A 6,671-nucleotide genomic window follows, 5' to 3' on the forward strand; every position below is an offset into this window, starting at 1 on the left:
TATGTATATATATATATATCCTGATCTTATCAAAGTCCCACCCCCTTGGGAAAAAAACCAAACAATTGAAGCTTTCTTGTTGTATTTAGGTTCTCTGTGATATAGAAACAACATTATAAACTGCTTTATAACTTTTTTCCAAATGGTTCCAAGTTAATAAAAAGGAAAGATAATTATTATCCTAAATTAAATAGCGCATGCAGTACATTAAAAACAGTCAAAGATGCAATAATCGATATTGGCGATTCTACATAGGTCAAGACAATTAGGATATGAATGTATAAGGGGAGTAAACACTGAGGCACCATCATTTGTCCCTGACTGGGGAATCAGGTCTTATGGGAACCTTACCAGCAGTTTCACAACCTGACTTTCCTAAGGCTTTCATTAAGTGTAGGAAAAACCTGCGGGGAGTGAAATCTGAAGGAATCTGCTGTTTCAGCTCCCTCACACTTTGATAATGATGACACAGTAGAAAAGTTATAGGAAATCAGGCCAGCAAGCACAGTGTATTCCAAACCTACCTTAGCACAGCTCCCTCTTCGCTTCATCAAAGGCCACAGTTCAGGTCAGAGGCTGATTTTAAGTGCCCTTCAGTGGGCAGCCTTTAAGCTTGAAGTAATATAAAAAGATGAGAGAAACCATGGAAGAATTTTAATAGGCTCAAATTTTAAGCATATTAAATAAATCAAAACCTAATTATTTTATTCACAGAAATCAGAAGGTATACTTTTTACTCTGCCCAGGAGAATCTGTTTTTTTTTTAAGATGTATTATTACATTTATATTATTCCAAATGTCAATGCATGTGAATGGAAATTACATTTTAAAAAATTGTGAAATGAAATTCCTTATAGAATAGAGCAACAGATTATTGCACCATTTAGACTTTTCTGTATAATTTGAATCTGAAAGTATCTCAAAGTGCCATGTAGGAAATATTGTCTTGATTCCCAGAGTGTTGCTATTGGGAGAGGGCAGACCATTTAATAACTGGTATCAAGTGAGGCTTTCAATTATTGTAGATATGCTTCTGTGGATTGTTTATGGTGCTCTGGCTTCCTACTTCCTAATTTAGACTCCATGATGCAAATGTTAGGTGTTTAGTCTACCATCTAATCTCATTACAATATTTTGTCTACCCACTAATGCAAAAACAAAGAGCCAACATACCTTTTACCAGAGCCTCCAAAACTGTAAGCTTAATAATGCCTTTCTATTTACAAATTACTCATCTTAGGTCTTTTCTTTGAGGAGTTTCTAGCTGACTAACACAGTAATCTCATGTCTATTTCTGTATACAGAGAGATAATGAATAGAAGATAATTATGTAGAAGTTTGCTGGGCTGGATATAGTTTGGAACTGGATTACTGGTTGAGTGGCCATCTTAACCTACCTGTGTGATGTGTGTTTTTGTTGTTGTTTGTTTGTTTTTATTCATGAATTTCTGACAATAAAATAACATATGTTAAAGAGAGGTAATGATACCATATGTAAAACAAAGGAAAGTATTCCAGAAGTCTCTTATGGTCTTATTTTATTAATGTGTCAAGTCAGGTATGCATGCTAAGTTAACCTTCAGCAATTCTGTGCCAACTGTAGTAATGACAAATTCACACACATGGTGTGCTTCCTGCAGAGATAATGAAGCATGAAAACAACATGCTGATTGTACCCTGCAAAGACTTTGTAAGCTCCTGCTAGAGAGTTTATGTTATAGCCGCAGCATCATCATTGTGATTCAGAGGAAATATAGAAAAGCTCCTACTTGTAAAGTTCTTGTTACTTTACACCAACCAATGAGAAATATTTGTCTCTGCAATATTTTTAGCTCCCTCTTTATTAATTAAAATATAATTTAGGAGATTTATAAATAAAACTCGAGACATCAGTAATGTTTTATTTTTCTATTAGCATTAGGCATTGTCCAGAAATCAGCTCTGTTTGATCACTAGAATATACTGGCTTTTAATTGTAAATTGAGTCTTTGACATTTTAAACTCATATTATTAGAAAGACAATCATCAGTAGATAAGAACATAAGAGAGTCTAATAAGAATGGTAGAGTTCATCCTGAGTGAGGTAACCCAATCACAAAAGAACAAACACTATATGCACTCTCTGATAAGTGGTTATTAGCCCAGAAGTTTGGAATACAGGAAGAACAACCCACAAACCACAAGGAACTCAAGAAGAAGGAAGACCAAAAGGTGGACAGTGCACTCCTTCTTAAAAGGGGGAACCAAATACCCATGGAAGGAGTTGCAGAGATTAACTATGGAGCAGAGACCAAAGGAAGAGCAAGCCAGCCTAAATATAGCTATCTCCTGAGAAGCTCTGACAGTACCTGAATAATAGATGTAGAGGCTCACAGCCATCCATTGAACTGAGTACAGGGTCCCCAGTGAAGGAGTTAGAGAAAGGACCAATGGAGCTGAGGGGTTTGCAGCACCTTAGGACGAACGACAATATGAACTAACTAGTACCCTCAGAGCTCCCAGGGTCTCAACCACCAACCAAGGACCGCACATGGCGGGGACTGATTGTTCTGGCAGTATGTGTATAGTAGAGGATTGCAATTTGATCATCAATAGGAGGAGAGGAGCTCGGCCCTGTGAAAGTTCTGTGCCCCAGTGTAGGGGAATGCCAGGGCTAATAAGTGGGAGAGGGTGGGGTGGCAGGCATGGGGAGGGGGGAGGCAACAGGGGTTTGTTTTTGTTGTTTTTGTTTGTTTCTTTGTTTTTTGGTGGGGAAACAGGAAATGGAGAAATTTACATGTAAATAAAGAAAATATCTAATAATAAAGAAAAAAAAGATAAGCATGATCTACACATTTAAGGGGAAAAAAAAAAAAGAATGGTAGAGTTCAAAGGAAAAGGAGGTGATGAGATAAAACATGATCTACAACCAGGAAAATGTAAAGCAAAATATAATGTGGAGTGGAATGTTCAATGTTAAATGGGATCTCTATATCACATATTCCCTAAGCCTCAGAGATCTTTGCGTAAAATAAGGTTAGAGGTTAACAGCTTGACTTACTGCAGACTTTTTTTAAAATTTATTTATTTAATGTAAGTACATGGTAGCTGTCTTCAGACACACCAGAAGAGGGTATTAGATCCCTTTACAGATTGTTGTGAGCCACCATGTGGGTGCTGGAAATTGAAATCAGGACCTCTGGAAGAGCAGTCAGTATTCTTAACCACTAGGCCATCTCTCCAGCTTGACCAATACAGAGGTTGATGCTTGCAGCCAACCATAGGACTGAGCACTGGATACCTAATGGAGGAGTTAGAGAAAGGAGTGAAGGAGCTGAAGGGGTTTGTAACCCCACAGGAAGAACAGCAATATCAACCAATCAGATCCACCAGAGCTCCCAGGGACTCAACCACCAACCAAAGAGTCCACATGTAGTGATCCATGGCTCCAGCCACATATATAGTAAAGGATGGCCTTGTCCAGCATCAATTGGAAGAGAGGCTCTTGGTCCTGTGAAGGCCTGATGCCACAGTGTAGGGGAATTCCAGGATGGGGAGGCAAGATAGGTGAGTGGATGGGGGAGGAACATCACAGAAGCAGGAAGAGAAGGATAGGGTAGGGGATTCCAGAGAGGAAACTGGGAAAGGGGATAACATTTGAAATATAAATAAAGAAAATATCAAAGAAAAGGAGAGGAAAAGAAAGGAAAGGATAACCAGAGGTAGTAGATGGAAAATAGGAGTGTGTTTTCCAGACACATCAGAAAAGATGTGCATAGGAGCTTACAGTAATTGTGACAGCATATATAAGATCAGAACAAGCTCAATCCAGACAAAACCCCAACATGGAGGGCTGGAAGTAGGCAGAAAGTTCTACTCAGAGCTAAAGAGATATTAGAATTTGAAGGCATCTGAGAAACAGAGTCACTTTTATTTTAGAATGTGACTCATAGTATGTTGATTATTTGCCAGGGCAAGATCTTATCAAACTCTACAAGAGTGTTTAGGTAACCAAAAATGAAATCCACTGATTCAAGAGAGAGGGGATGAGAGAGAGAAGGGGAGAGTGAAGCTGGAAAGGTAGCAGAGATGTGGGGGTAGATCTTGGAAGAGTTATTGGAAAAATATGACCAAACAACACTGTAAGAAATTCTTAAAATATAGCCTTCCTTCTGATCTGAGCTGGTGCCCTGAGCACACCTTGGGTGCTAGCTCCTCACCCAGTCCCAAAACACCCAGAAGAAGCTCGAATCCAAAGCGCTCTAACACTCCCAGGACCATAGATGCTCCAACAAACCCAGGATCATAAGACCACAGGAAGTCAAGGGCTTGATCACAGTAGGATTTCAGGATCCTAGAGGCTGCTTGACTCCCAGGAGCTCTAACACAAATAGGCTCTCAGGATCACAGGACTCCGGAGTTACAGGATCACAAAGACCTAGCTGGACTCTGAGGAATTCTGACACAACCAAAATTCCAGGTAGGACAGGCTTCTATCAGAGACAGCAACAGCAACAGCAGGTAGAACTAGAAATAACCAGGTGGCAAGAGGCAAGCCTAAGGACATAAGCACTATATGAGCAACAGCATCAGAACACAGTTCACCCAAGTCCTGGATACACCATCACACTGGACAAACAAGATTCCGATCTAAAGTCACTTCTCTTGATGATGATAGAGGACTTTAAGAAGGACATAAATAGTTCCCTTAAAAAAATACAGGAGAACACAGGTAAACAGGTAGAAGCCCTTAAAGAGAAAACACAAAAATCCCTTAAAGAATTACAGGAAAACACAACCAAACTGGTGAAGAATTTAAATATGGAAATAGAAACATTAAACACCATAGATGCAATCATCACCAACAGAATACAAGAGATAGAAGAGAGAATCTCAGGTGCAGAAGATGCCACAGAAAACACTGACACAACAGTTAGGAAAATGCAAAAAGCAAAAAGCTCCTAAGACAAAACATCCAGGAAATCCAGGACGCAATGAGAAGACCAAACCTAAGGATAATAGGTATAGAAGAGAGTGAAGACTCCCAATGTAATGGGCCAGTAAATATCTTCAACAAAATTATAGAAGAAAACTTCCCTAACCTAAAGAAAGGGGTGCCCATAAACATATAAGAAGCCTACAGAACGCAAATGGATTGGACCAGAAAAGAAATTTCTCCCATCACATAATAATCAAAACACTAAATGCACTAAACAAAGAAAGAATATTAAAAGCAGTAAGGAAAAACGGGCAAGTAACATAAAAAGGCACATCTATTGGAATTACACCAGACTTTTGACCAGAAATTATAAAAGCCAGATAACCCTGTGTAGATATCATATGGATCTTAAGAGAACACAAATGACAGCCCAGGCTACTATACCCAACAAAACTCTTGATTACCATAAATAGAGAAATGAAAATATTCCATGACAAAGACAATTTTATACATTATCTTTCTACAAATCTAGCCCTACAAAAGATAATAGAAAACTCCAACACAAGGAAGGAAACTACACCCCAGAAAAAGCAAGAAACTAATCTTCTTTCAATAAACCCAAAAGAAGATAGCCACACAAACATAATTCCACTTCTAACAACAAAAATAACAGGAAGCAACAATCACTTTTCCTTAATATCTCTTAACATCAATGGACTAGATTCTCCAATAAAAAGACATAGACTAACAGACTTGATATGAAAAAAGGACTCAGCATTTTGCTGAATACAGGAAACACATTTCAATAACAAAGACAAACTCTACCTCAGAGTAAAAAACTGGAAAAACTTTTCTAGGGAAATGGTCCTAAGAAATAAGTTGGATTGTTCATTCTAATATTGAATATAATTGACTTTCAACCAAAAGTTATCAAAAAAAGGAAGGAAGGACATTTTGTACTCATTAAAGAAAAAATCAACCAAGATAAACTCTCAGTTCAGAACATCTATACTCCAAATGCAAGGGTAACCACATTCATAAAAGAAACTTTACAAAACCTCAAAGCACACATTTCACTTCATACAATAATAGTGGGAGACTTCAACACCCGACTCTCATCAATGGACAGATCATAGAAACAGAAACCAAACAGAGACACAGTGAAACTAACAGAAGTTATTAACCAAATGGGTTTAATGAAAGTATATAGGACAATATATCATAAATAAAAGAATATACCTTCTTCTCAGCACCTCATGGTACCTTCTCCAAAACTGATCATATAATTAGTCACAAAACAGGCCTCAACAGATACAAGAAAATTGAAATAATCCGATGCTTCCTATCAGATCACCAGGGACTAAGGCTGGTCTTCAATAACAACATAGACAATAGAAAGCCCACATAAACATAGAAGCTGGATAACACTCTACTCAATTATAACTTGGTCAAGGATGAAATAAAGAAAGGAATTAGATACTTAATAGAGTTTAATGAAAATGAAGCCACAACATACCCAAACTTATGGAGCACAATAAAAATGGTGCTAAGAGTAAAACTCATAGCTCTGAGTGCCTCTAAAGAGAAACTGGAGAGATCATACATTAGCAGCTTGACAGCACAAATGGAAGCTCTAGAACAGTAAGAAGCAAGTAGACCCAAGAGGAGTAAATGGCAGGAAATAATCAAACTCAGGGCTGAAATCAACCAAGTAGAAACAAAAAGAACTATACAAAGAATCAACCAAACCAGG

At 38.0% G+C, this 6,671-nt stretch overlaps 1 long non-coding RNA gene across 2 annotated transcripts in view; it reads right to left on the reverse strand.

Moving 5' to 3' along the window:
- Window positions 1–4,369, reverse strand: part of LOC116092041 — a 5,032-nt gene extending 663 nt beyond the window's left edge. The window contains exons 1-2 of one of the 2 annotated variants that reach the window (XR_004119159.1): window positions 4,200–4,369; window positions 525–612 (exon numbers count right to left, since the gene is read on the reverse strand). This is a non-coding gene — a long non-coding RNA (uncharacterized LOC116092041). Of the gene's footprint in view, window positions 1–524; window positions 613–4,179 lie in introns of both variants that reach the window. The other variant, XR_004119160.1, reaches the window with a different exon arrangement.
- Between the last annotated feature and the right edge of the window lie 2,302 nt (window positions 4,370–6,671).

The sequence above is a fragment of the Mastomys coucha genome, unplaced genomic scaffold, assembly GCF_008632895.1.
Source record: "Mastomys coucha isolate ucsf_1 unplaced genomic scaffold, UCSF_Mcou_1 pScaffold15, whole genome shotgun sequence".
Classification (NCBI taxonomy): Eukaryota; Metazoa; Chordata; class Mammalia; order Rodentia; family Muridae; genus Mastomys; species Mastomys coucha.